Genomic DNA, 13,015 nt, shown 5'->3' on the forward strand with positions numbered 1-13,015 from the left:
CAAAGAGTCAGACACGACTGAGCAACTGAACTGAACTGAACCAAAAATATGTATTATACATACATACATATGTATACAAAAGCTTTTCTACTACAGTTGATAAAATATTGAGAAAGAACTGCCAAAAAAAAAAAAAAAGATGAGATGGAGAAATTGGAGAACATAAACTAAATGAAAGGGGAGCATTGACTATGAAATTAAAATAAGTGAAACAAACTAGACAAAAATAAAAGATCATCATATAGTCCAGTTGTTCTTAAATGAGAAAAAAAAGCAATATTTTAGCATTTGTATTTTCCCAAAAATTTCAAAATCTGATATGCATCTGGATTTTAAAAAAGTGATTACAGGTTTTTCTATTAGCTCCTAGTTTTGGTGATAGAGAGCTCTATTATTTTCTGTTGAACAATCATGATACAATGGTATTAGGTAGTAATGTTTACATAATCGCAAGAGTAAAATATGTTTATCAATTTTCACAATCAATAACCAGGCAAAAAATAAAAATTACAATTGAAAGCCATAATGGGAACATGATTAACTTAACAATATAAAATAATTACATAAAATTTGGGGGGGGGTCAAGCACAGTGATGTGGTAAGTGGAATACATGCACATGTTTTCATTCACCCAGCCAGTCTATCTTGTTTGGTTGGTGTATTTAAACTGTTTACATTTAAGTTAGTGATTGATATGTATGATCCTATGACCATTTTTCTTAATTATTTTGACTTTATTTTCTGTAGGTCTCCTCCTTCTCTTGTGTTGCCAGTCTAGAGAAGTTCCTTTAGCGTTTGTTGTAAAGCTGGTTTATCCTGCCCAGGACTGTCTTTGTTTCCTGAACTTGGTTGACTATTTCCTTTCCCATGTTGGGGAAGTTTTCAGCTATAATCTCGTCAAATATTTTCTCAGGTCCTTTTTCTCTCCTCCTTCTGGGACCCCTGTAATGAGAATGTTGGTGTGTTTAATGTTGTCCCAGAGGTCTCTTAGGCAGTCTTCATTTCTTTTCACTTTTCTTTTTTTTTCTATATTCTGTCCTGTGGCAGTGATTTCCACCATTCTGTCCTCCTGGTCATTTATCCATTCTTCTGCCTCAGTTATTTTGCTGTTGATGCCTTCTAGTGTATTATTCATCTCTGTTTGTTTCTTTTTTAGTTCTTCTAGGTCTTTGGGAAACATTTTTTGCATCTTCTCAATGTTTGCCTCCATTCTTTTCCTGAGATCCTGGATCATCTTTACTGTCATTCTGAATTGTTTTTCTGGAAAGTGCCTATCTCCACTTATTTAGTTGTTTTTCTGAGGTTTAATCTTGTCCCTTCCCTTCACCTGGGACATAACTTTCTGCTTTCTCATTCTTATTAACTGTCTGTAATACATTTTTGTTTTAGCTTCTGTGAGACTGTACTTCTTTTTTGCTGTTCCTGTCTGCCCTCTGATGGATGAGGCTGAGTCTTGTGTAAGCTTCTTGATCGGAGGGACTGGTGATGGGAAAAACTGGATCTTGCTGTGGTGGGCAGGGCCTTCCTCAGTTCAATTCAGTTCAGTCGCTCAGTTGTGTCTGACTCTGTGTGACCCGTGGACTGCAGCACACCAGGCTTCCCTGTCCATCACCAACTCCCAGAGTTCACTCAAACTCATGTCCATTGAGTCGGTGATGCCATCCAACCATCTCATCCTCTGTCGTCCCCTGCTCTTCCTGCCTTCAATCTTTCCCAGCATCAGGGTCTTTTCCAGTGAGTCAGTTCTTTGCATCAGGTGGCCGAAGTATTGGAGTTTTAGTTTCACCAATAGTCCTTCCAATGAATGTTCAGGACTGATTTCCTTTAGGATGAACTGGTTGGATCTCCTTGCAGTCCAAGGGATTCTCAAGAGTCTTCTCCAACACCACAGTTCAAAAGCATCAGTTCTTTTGGGTTCAGCTTTCTTTATAGTCCAACTCTCACATCCATACATGACTACTGGAAAAATCATAGCTTTGACTAGATGGACTTTTGTCGGCAAGGTAATGTCTCTGCTTTTTACTATGCTGTGTAAGTTGGTTGTAACTTTTCTTCGAAGGAGCAAGTGTCTTTTTATTTCATGGCTGCAGTCACCATCTGCTGTGATTTTGGAGCCCAAGAAAATAATCTGTCACTGTTTCCCCATCTATTTGCCATGAAGTGATGGGACCAGATACCATGATCTTAGTTTTCTGAATGTTGAGTTTTAAGTCAACTTTTCACTCTCCTCTTTCACTTTCATCATGAGAGTCTTTAGCTCTTCTTCACTTTCTGCCATAAGGGTGGTGTCATCTGCATATCTGAGGTTATTGCTATTTCTCCTGGCAATCTTGATTCCAGCTTGTGCTTCATACAGCCCGGCATTTCACATGATGTACTCTAAGTTATATAAGTGATGCATAGAAGTTAAATAAGCAGGGTGACAATATACAGACTTGACATAGTGCTTTCCCTATTTGGAACCGGTCTGTTGTTCCATGTCTGGTTCTAACTGTTGCTTCCTGACCTGTATACAGATTTATCAGGAGGCAGGTCAGGTGGTCTGGTATTCCCATCTCTTCAAGAATTTTCTAATTTGTCGTGATCCACACAGTCAGAGCCTTTGGCATAGTCAATGAAACAGAAATAGACATTTTTCTGGAAGTCTCTTGCTTTTTCGATGATCCAGCAGATATTATCAATTTGATTTCTGGTTCCTCTGCCTTTTCTAAATCCAGCTTGAACACAGCTTTAATCCAGTTATCTGCTGATGGGTGGTACTGTAGCTCTCCCTCCCTGGTAGTTGCTTGGTCTGAGGCGACCCAGCCACGGGGTCTATGGTAAGCGTAATGGCGAACTCCATGAGGGTTTTCACCAAGGGGTACCTTCCAGTGTCCCGGTCCCTGTGGTAAGGCCCACTGACCCACGCCTCCAGAGGAGGCCCCACGCGAGCAGGTGGCTTTGGTTCAGTCTTCTGAGGGGTCACTGCTCCTGTCCTCTGGGTCTTGGTGCATGCTAAGTCTTGTTTGTGCCCTCCAAAACTGGAGGCTTTGCTTCCCCCAGTCCTCTGGAAGTCCTATAATCAAATCCTGCTGCCCCGTAAGGCCAGATTCCCTTGGGATTCCCAGTCTGTTTGTCAGATCCCCAGGCTGGGAAGCCTGACATGGTGTTCAGAACCTTCACAACAGTTTAAGAGCTTCTTTAGTATTACTGTTCTCGTCTGTGGGTCACCCACCCGGTGGGTATGGGATTTGATTTTATCATGACTGTGCCCCTCCTACCATCTTGGTGCAGCTTCTTCTTTGCCTTTGGATGTGGGGTATCTTTTTTTGGTGGGTTCCAGTGTCCTCCTGTCAATGGTTTTTCAACAGCTAGTTGCGATTTTGGTGCTCTTGGAGGAGGAGGTGAGTGCACATATTTCTACTCCACCATCTTGAGCCCTAAATGGATTATTTATTTTCTTATTGAATATTGAGAATTGCTTGCTTATTCGGGTAAAAGTCCTTAACAGATATGTGATTTGCATATATTTTCTTCCAGTCTGTGGCTTTTCTTTCCATTTTCTTAAAGTTGTCTCAAAGGGGAGTTCTTATATTTGATGAAGTCTAATTTAACAATTTTTTCTTTTAGTGGTGTATTTAAGAAATCTTTGCCTCAGCTCAGTTCAGTCACTCAGTCATGTCTGACTCTTTGCAACCCCATGGGCTGCAGCACTCTAGGATTCCCTATCCATCATCAATTTCCAGACCTTGCTCAAACTCATGTCCATTGAATTGGTGATGCCATCCAACCATCTCATCCTCTGTCATCCCCTTCTCCTCCTGCCTTCAATCTTTCCCAGCATCAAGGTGTTTTCCAATCTCTGCCTAAGAGGTTACAAATAGCCTCATTTGTTTTCTTATGGAAATTTTAGAATTAGGTTTTAATTTTATGTCTGTGATACAGTTAAAATTCATTTCTGTATATGGTGTGGGGTATGATATGGATATGCCATTATTCCAGGACTAATTGTTGAAAATAATAATTTTCATTTGAATTGCCTTTGCACTTTGTCATATACCAATTGTCCATATTCTTGTGGGTCTATTTCTGAACTTTAAATTATATTCTGTTGGTGAAATTTATCTATTTTGATACCCCGTACCACACTATCTTCTTGATTACTATAGTTTTGCAATAAGTCTTGAAATCAAGTAATGTTGGTCTCTCAGCTTTATCTTCTTTTTCTAATAGATGCTGGGAAAGGTTGGGGGTGGGAGGAGAAGGGGACGACGGAGAACGAGATGACTGGATGGCATCACCGACTCTGTGGACATGAGTTTGAGTGTACTCCGGGAGTTGGTGATGGACAGGGAGGCCTGGCGTGCTGTGATTCATGGGGTCGCGGAGAGTCGGACACGACTGAGCGACTGAACTGAACTGAACTGACTGAACTGAAACTTATCTCAGCAACATTTTGCAGTTTTCACTGTCAGATGTTTCATATATCTTGTTAAGTTAATTGCTAAATATTTCACATTTTTTGTGCTATTATAACTGGTATGATTTTTCAAATTTAAATTTCTGATTGTTCATTGTTATTACAAGTAAAGCTTATTTTTCTTTATCTTTATTGAGCTATAATTGACAAATAAAATTGTGTACATTTAGGTGTTCAACATGATGTTTTGATATTATTAAACATTGTGAAAAGATTCCCACAAATTAACACATGTGTGTGGTGAGAACATTTAAGATCCACTCTTAGCAAATTTCAAGTATGCAAAACATTATTGTTAACTAGAGTCATCTATACATTAGTCACCTATCTATACATGAAGTCTCCAGAACTTATTCATCTTATAATTGGAAGTTTGCACCCTTTGACAAACATCCCCTCGTTTTCCCCACACCCACAGCCCATGGAAACAACCATTTTGCTCTCTGTTTCAATAAGTTCATTTTTTTTAGATTCTGCATATGAGATCATATGCTATTTGTCCTTCTGTTTGGCTTATTTCACTTAGCATAATGTCCTCCAGGTTCATCCACATTGCTGTAAATGGCAGGATCTCCTTTTCTAAAATGGGATAGTATTCCACTGTGTGTGTGTGTGTGTGTGCTCAGTCGTGTCTGACTCTTTGTGACCCTATGGACTGTAGCCCACCAGGCTCCTCAGTCCATGGGATTCTCCAGGCAAGAACACTGGAGTGGATTGCCATTTCCTCCTCCAGAGGATCTTTCCAACCCAGGGATCAAGGCTGCATCCCCTGTGATTCCTGCATTGCAAGTGGATTCTTTACCACTGAGCCACCAGGGAAGCCCATCCCACTGTGTATCTTTACTGTATTGTCTTTATCCAGTCTTCTGTCACCAGATGCTTAGGTTGTTTCCATGTCTTGGTTATTGCAATAATGGTGCAAAGAACATAGGAGTTCATATATCTCTTTGAAATATAGATTTTATTTCTTTTTATTTATTATTTTTATTTATATTACCCAGGAGACACATGCTAAATCATATTATAGTTCTATTTTTAATCACCGTACTGTTTTCTATAGTGACTGTACCAATTTACATTCCCATCAACAGTGTACAAGAATTCACTTTTCTCTGCACACTTGCCAGAGCACTCATTATCTCTTGTTTTTTTAATAATAGTTATCTTAACAGGAATGAAGTGATATCTTCTTGCGGTTTCGCCTTGCACTTCCGTGATGATTAATGACATTGAGCAACTTATATAACTGCTGGTCATTTGTATGTCTTCTTTGGGAAAGTATCTATTTGTTCATTTTTAAATTGAGTTATTTGGTTTTTGTTATTGAATTGTAAGAATTCTATATATATTTGGATAGTAATCTCTCTTTAAAGAGATTTGGTATGTGGTTTGTGAATATTTTATTCCATTTTGCAGGTTGATTTTTGGTTTATTGATTGTTTCCTTTGCTGTGTCAGAAACGTTTTAGTTTGATGCAGTCTACTTATTTATTTGTATTTTTGATGTCTGTGCTTCTGGTGTTGTATCCAGAAAAATCATTGCAAAGACCAATGTCAATGAGCTTTTCTCCTACATTTTCTTCTATTAGTTTTGCAGTTTCAGGTTTTAATTTAGTTTGAATTAATTTTTGTTTATGAAGTAAGATAAGGGCCCAATTTTATTTTTTGCATGTGAATAGACAGTTTTCCCAATGCCATGTATTGAAGAGACTATTTCCCCATTGTGTGTTCTTGGTGCCCATGCCAAAAATTAGATGTGTGTATATGGGATAATTTTATTTCTAGGTTTTCTATACTGTTCTATTGGTCTATTTTTATGCCAGTGTCTGTGTTTATGCCAGTACTATACTGTTTTGATTACTATAGCTTTATAGTATAACTTTAAATCAGGAATTTGATGTCTTCAACTTTTTTTTTCTTTCTCATGATTTCTTTGGCTACTCAGGAGTTTTGTGGTAACATAAAAATTTTAGGACTGTTTGTCCTATTTCTTGAAAATGCCATTGGGATTTTGATAGAGATTACAGTTGAATCTGTAGATCATTTAAGGTAATTTGGAAATTTTAACAGTATTATAGTTATAACCTATGAACAGACCAGTAGGGGTGTCCCATTTGTGGGGGTCTACATGTGAGGTGTCCCACTCCACTGGTTGGCAGGCCTCCTGGGGGAGCCTGTCAATCAGTGGGATCCTTGGCCTTGTTCAGTTTAAGCCTTCATTGCTTGTGATCCTTATCTCTCTTCCCTGCACCACAGCCTCTCCCCTATTCAGCCATGCCAAATACCTTGGTATTCTGGAAGGGCAAGAAAGAAGTAGGCCTCTTAGGCAGCATTCAGGATGACTTATTAGGGCCAGCTCATTTACTACCTCTCTCTTACCCATATGGGAGAAATCATGGGTCAAGGGGGTTTCTCTTGGCACTGAGCTGTGCCACTTTGGGGCTTGGTGATGTGAGTAAAGTGAAACTGTTTTTACCATCTTCAGTCTATCTATTCTTGTATTTCTTTTATTCAATGGTGTGCTGGAACTTCTTTGCTGGACCTGAGGGCTCTCAACCAGAATGAAAATACAGGAAAGATACTCTCATCCATGGATGAAAATGATGATCAGTTCAGTTCAGTTGCTCAGCTGTGTCTGACTCTGTGGGACACCATGCAGCACGCTAGGCTTCCCTGTCCATCACCAACTCCAGGATCCTACTCAAACACATGTCCATCACATTGGTAATGCCATTCAAACATCTCATTTTCTGTTGTCCCCTTCTCCTCCCACCTTCAATCTTTCTTAGCATCAAGGTCTTTTCCAATGAGTCAGTTCTTCGCATCAGGAGGCCAAAATATTGGAGTTTCAGCTTCAGCATCAGTCCTTCCAATGAATATTCAGGACTGATTTCCTTTAGGATGGACTGGTTGGATCTCCTTGCAGTCCAGCGGACTCTCCAGAGTCTTCTCCAACACCACAGTTCAAAAGCATCAATTCTTTGGTCCTCAGCTTTCTTTATAGTCCAACTCTCACATCCATACAAGACTCCTGGAAAAATCACACCTTTGGCTATTTGGTCAAAGCAGGTAATGTCTCTGCTTTTTACTATGTTGTCTAGGTTGGTCATAACTTTTCTTCCAAGGAGCAAGCGTCTTTTAATTTCATGGCTGCAGTCACCATCTGCAGTGATTTTGGAGCCCCCCAAAATAAAGTCCATCACTGTTTCCATTGTTTCCCTATCTATTTTCCATGAAGTGATGGGACCAGACACCATGATCTTAGTTTTCACAATGTTGAGTTTTAAGTCAACTTTTTCTGTCTCCTCTTTCCCTTTCATCAAGAGGCTCTTTAGTTCTTCTTTGCTTTCTGCCATAAGGGTAGTGTCATCTGCATATCAGAGGTTATTGATATTTCTCCTGACAATCTTGATTCCAGCTTGTGTTTCATCCAGCCTGGCATTTTGCAGGATGTATTCTGCATGTAAGGTAAATAAGCAGGGTGACAATATACAGCCTTGACGTACTCCTTTTCTTATTTGGAATGAGTCTGTTGTTCCATGTGCAGTTCTAACTGTTGCTTCCTGACCTGCATACAGATTTCTCAAGAAGCAGGTCAGGTGGTCTTGTATTCCCATCTCTTCAAGAATTTTCCACAGTTTGTTGTGATCCATACAGTCAACTTCTTTGGCGTAGTCAATAAAGCAAAAGCAGACATTTTTCTGGAATTCTCTTGTTTTTTCAGTGATCCAGTAGATGTTGGCAGTTTGATCTCTGGTTCCTCTGCCTTTTCTAAATCCAGCTTGAACATCTGGAAGTTCACAGTTCACATACTACTGAAGCCTGGCTTGGAGGATTTTGAGGATTACTTTGCTAGCATGTGAGATGAGTGCAATTATGCAGTAGTTTGAACATTCTTTGGCATTGCCTTTCTTTGGGATTGGGATGAAGACTGACCTTTTCCAGTCCTGTGGCCACTGCTGAGTTTTCCAATTTTGCTGGCATATTGAGTGTAGCACTTTCACAGCATCATCTTTTAGGATTTGATATAGCTCAACTGGACTTCCAATACCTCCACTAGCTTTGTTCATAGTGATGCTTCCTAAGGCCCACTTGACTTTGCATTCCAAGATGTCTGGCTCTAGGTGATTGATCATACCATCGTGGTTATCTGGGTCCTGAACATCTTTTTTTGTATAGTTCTTCTGTGCGTTCTTGCCACCTCTTCTTAATCTCTTCTGCTTCTGTTAGGTCCATACCATTTCTGTCCTTTACTGAGCCCATCTTTGTATGAAATGTTCCCTTGGTATCTCTAATTTTTTTGAAGAGATCTCTAGTCTTTCCCATTCTACTGCTTCCCTCTATTTCTTTGCTTTGATCGCTGAGGAAGGCTTTCCTATCTCTCCTTGCTATTCTTTGGAACTCTGCATTCGGATGCTTATATCTTTACTTTTCTCCTTTCACTTCTCTTCTTTTCTCAGCTATTTGTAAGGCCTCCTCAGACAGCCATTTTATCTTTTTGCATTTCTTTTCCTTGGGGATGGTCTTGCTGCCTGTCTCCTGTACAATGTCATGAACCTCCATCCATCATTCATCAGGCACTGTGTCTATCAGATGTAGTCCCTTGATTTGTCACTGTCACTGTATAATCGTAAGGGATTTGATTTAGGTCATACCTGAATGGTCTAGTGGTTTTCTCTACTTTCTTCAATTTAAGTCTGAATTTGGCAATAAGAAGTTCATGATCTGAGCCACAGTCAGTTCCCGGTCTTGTTTTTGCTGACTGTATAGAGCTTCTCCATCTTTGGCTGCAAAGAATATAATCAATCTGATTTCGGTGTTGACCATCTGGTGATGTCCATGTGTAGAGTCTTCTCTTGTGTTGTTGGAAGAGGGTGTTTGCTATGACCAGCACATTCTCTTGGCAAAACTCTGTTAGCCTTTGACCTGCTTTGTTTTATACTCCAAGGCCAAATTTGCCTGTTACTCCAGGTATTTCTTGACTTCCTACTCTTGCATTCCAGTCCCCTATAATGAAGAGGGCATCTGTTTTGGGTGTTAATTCTAGAAGGTCTTGTAGGTCTTCATAGAACCATTCAACTTCAGCTTCTTCAGCATTACTGGTTGGGGCATAGACTTGGTTTACTGTGATATTGAATAGTTTGCCTTGGAAACGAACAGAGATCATTCTGTCGTTTTGAGATTGCATCCAAGTACTGCATTTTGGACTCTTGTTGATCATGATGGCTACTCCATTTCTTCTAAGGGATTCTTGCCCACAGTTGTGGATATAATGGTCATCTGAGTTAAATTCACCCATTCCAATCCATTTTAGTTCACTGATTCCTAAAATGTCAATGTTCACTCTTAGCATCTCCTGTTTGACCACTTCCAATTTGTCTTGATTCATGGACCTAACATTCCAGGTCCCTATGCAATATTGCTCTTTACAGCATCAGACTTTACTTTCATCACCAGTAACATCCACAACTCGGTATTGTTTTTGCTTTGGCTCTGTCTCTTCATTCTTTCTGGAGTTATTTCTCCCCTGATCTCCGGTAGCTTATTGGGCACCTACTGACCTGGGGAGTTCATCTTTCAGTGTCCTATCTTTTTGCCTTTTCATACTGTTCATTGGTTGTCAAGGCAAGAATACTCAAGTGGTTTGCTATTCCCTTCTCCAGTGGACCCCATTTTATCAGAAAATGATAGTAAACTTCTATTCTGCCATCTTGCTGACCCGACAGCTGAAATACAATTGACTTCTGTAAATTGATTTTGTATCTTGAATCTTTGCTGAACTCACTTTTTAATTTTTCTACTTTTTAGTTCTTTTTGGACACTCCATTTGATCATCTGCATAGATAAACCTGTTGTCTGTGGATAAAGACAATCTTTCTGCTTCTTTTCTAATCTGAATGACTTTTCTTTCTTTCTTTGGCTTACGGTACTAGTTAGAAGCTCCAACATAATCTTGACTATATGTAGTGAGAATGAATATTCTTGATTTGTTTTTCCTTTAGAGGGAAAGCATTCTGTCTCCCATCATGAAATATAATGTTAGCTGTAGCTTTTAACTGCTTTGCTAATTTTCAGATTTGGAACTTCCTGCAACACCTTGACTTTTTGACACTCTGTTTGACTATGGCAAGGTTAACAGGAGCACTGATATTTGTTGTTGACCCCCAGGACGATTAGCCCTTGCCAGGCTCCACCTCACAGTGACCAGGGTCCAAAGAATGAACGTGGACATACACTTCCAGTGGATGGTCTATCAGGTGACCACACACTCGAAACCCAGAGATCAAACAATGACATTGCAGATATTGAATTTAAAAAAAAATTCACCTCAGCTCTTATTTGACAAGCATATATGATCATTAAATATATGAAGCTTTTCAGTTTTTTAAATCTTTTTTAAAAAGTCTACAAATAATAAATGCTGAAGAGGGTGTGAAGAAAAGGGAACCCTCCTACACTGTTGATGGGAATGTAAATTGGTGCAGCCACTAGGGAGAACAGTATTGAGATTGCTCAAAAAGCTAAAATTAGCGTTACCGTTGGATCCAGCAATTCCACTTCTGGGCATATATCCAGACAGAACTTTGATTAGAAAAGATACTAATAAAAGCAACCCTATGTTATGTAAAAAAAACTATCAGCCTAGAAAATAATTTTTCACATTAATAAGAAACAAGCAAATGGTTTTTATATTTTTAATGAAATTTATTCATATTTAGTTAAAAGTAGCAAATGTTAACCTAAGCTATTTCCTTAAGAATATTTATTTTGTACAATCATATTGTTATCAAGCAACCGTTATGAAATGTTCCCGGGTCCACAGTACTGGGCTTTTGTAACTATCTTACGCATCCTCCTTTTCAAGTCTGAGCATCGCCTTTTGTCCTGAAGAAGCATGGCTTGACACTGCACAATTGTCACTTGTGACAACCTGATGTCAAGTGAGAAGTCTACTGATAAAGAATATTTTATCTTTCATTCATTTACAAAATGGTATTTGTAATTACTAAACCCATTTTTGTTTTCAATTATTTTGTCCTCTGAAACTACAAAAACAAATTAGTTAAAACTAAGCAATGCAGCAGTATAACCAACAAAAAACAAAGGCTTTTATCTTATCTACAATGTTTTAGATGATATTGATGCTTTATATTACATACATGCATTTAATATACTTTAGGCAATAAAAAGAAGCATGTAAACAAACGAACATAAAAAAGATTTTTTTAAAAAGTTGATGCATTGTTTTAACAGTCAAAAACTTGGATTTATTTATTTTTCAGGAGAACAGTGGAATATGTTTATATTAAAATAAAAATGTCTTCCTGTTCTTATTTTCTCAGATTCTTATTTTATAAATTTTATGTAATCTTATTGCTAAAATACTAGTAGTTCATTAGGTATAATTATCAGATTTTAGGCTGATTTTGTTGCTCTCATGTTTGTGAACATTGATTTTTTCACTGTTTACTTTTCCAAACATGTGCTTATACTAAAGATCCAAAAGTTAAAATGGAGAGTCATTGGTAATAATAAATGTACAGGGATTGATCAGGACAATGATGAATCTTAGGGGTTAAAGTTTTTGTTGCTATGATAAGAGCTCAGATTATCCTGTTGGGTTAGCTGTACAGGGAAGCACTTTGGGGCAGGAAAGTACATATTTCCAAGAAACTATATTGCATGCTCGTGGGCCTGCTAGAAACTCTGGTTTGATGCACCACTGGTACTGAGGGTGGTGTCTACTTGCAGCTTCTTCGTGAGCTTGTGCTCCAGTAGGACGGCCAGCGATGTTCTAGGTGCCTCTCAGCCTGTCCTTGCTCCTGTCCCTGTGCTCACTGCCAGGGATGCTGCAGAGTCGCCAGCAAGAGCCAGTATTAGACTTACGACTGAAGGGGCTCTTGTTTCAGGAACCTAGGATACCTATAAGAAGAAAGTAAAAAAAAAAAAAAAAAAAAGAACATATTTATGTGAGAGTTCTTATAGTATTTTTAACAGTTGTTAGGATTTTTTTTTTAAAATGAGCTTCCCTGATAGCTCAGTGGCAAAGGAATTATTTGATGATCTACTCTGAAGAATTCCTGCATAGATAACAGCTAAAAGATTTAAAATATATTTTTAATCTCAAATGACTAAAAAAAACTCAAACACACAAAGGAAAATTAACAATCCCCACATACCCATATTAAAAAATTACCTACAGTTCTGTTTGTCGCTCTTCAGTAATACTCGCTGAGTGTTTAAATATTGGGAAATTCCCCAAACCTGCCTTACCTCTTTCACAGACATATGAGATTACATACATGTATATAGATAAATGTCACACATCTTTGTCCATTCATCTGTCAGTGAACATTTAGGCTTCTTCCAATCTTGGCTACTGTAAATAATGCTTCTATGAACACAGGGATACATATATCTTTTCTAATTACTGTTTTTGGTTTTTTTTTTTTAAATATCCGGAAGTGTAATTGCTGGCTCAAATGGTTCAGTTCAGTTCAGTTCAGTCGCTCAATCATGTCTGACTCTCCGCGACCCCATGAATCACAGCACGCCA

The 13,015-nt window shown here is 38.6% G+C and overlaps 1 protein-coding gene across 2 annotated transcripts in view; it reads right to left on the reverse strand.

The window, feature by feature from the left end:
* Window positions 1-11,232: 11,232 nt before the first annotated feature.
* The window catches only part of BEND6 (BEN domain containing 6), a 70,242-nt gene continuing 68,459 nt past the window's right edge, over window positions 11,233-13,015 (reverse strand). For both annotated transcript variants that reach the window (XM_055407102.2, XM_088831068.1), the window contains exon 7: window positions 11,233-12,381. The gene's annotated coding sequence lies outside the window, so the exon portion shown is untranslated. The remainder of the gene's footprint in view (window positions 12,382-13,015) is intronic.

This window comes from Moschus berezovskii, chromosome 23 (assembly GCF_049115385.1).
Source record: "Moschus berezovskii isolate FMDL1 chromosome 23, NW_MosBer_1.0, whole genome shotgun sequence".
NCBI lineage: Eukaryota > Metazoa > Chordata > Mammalia > Artiodactyla > Moschidae > Moschus > Moschus berezovskii.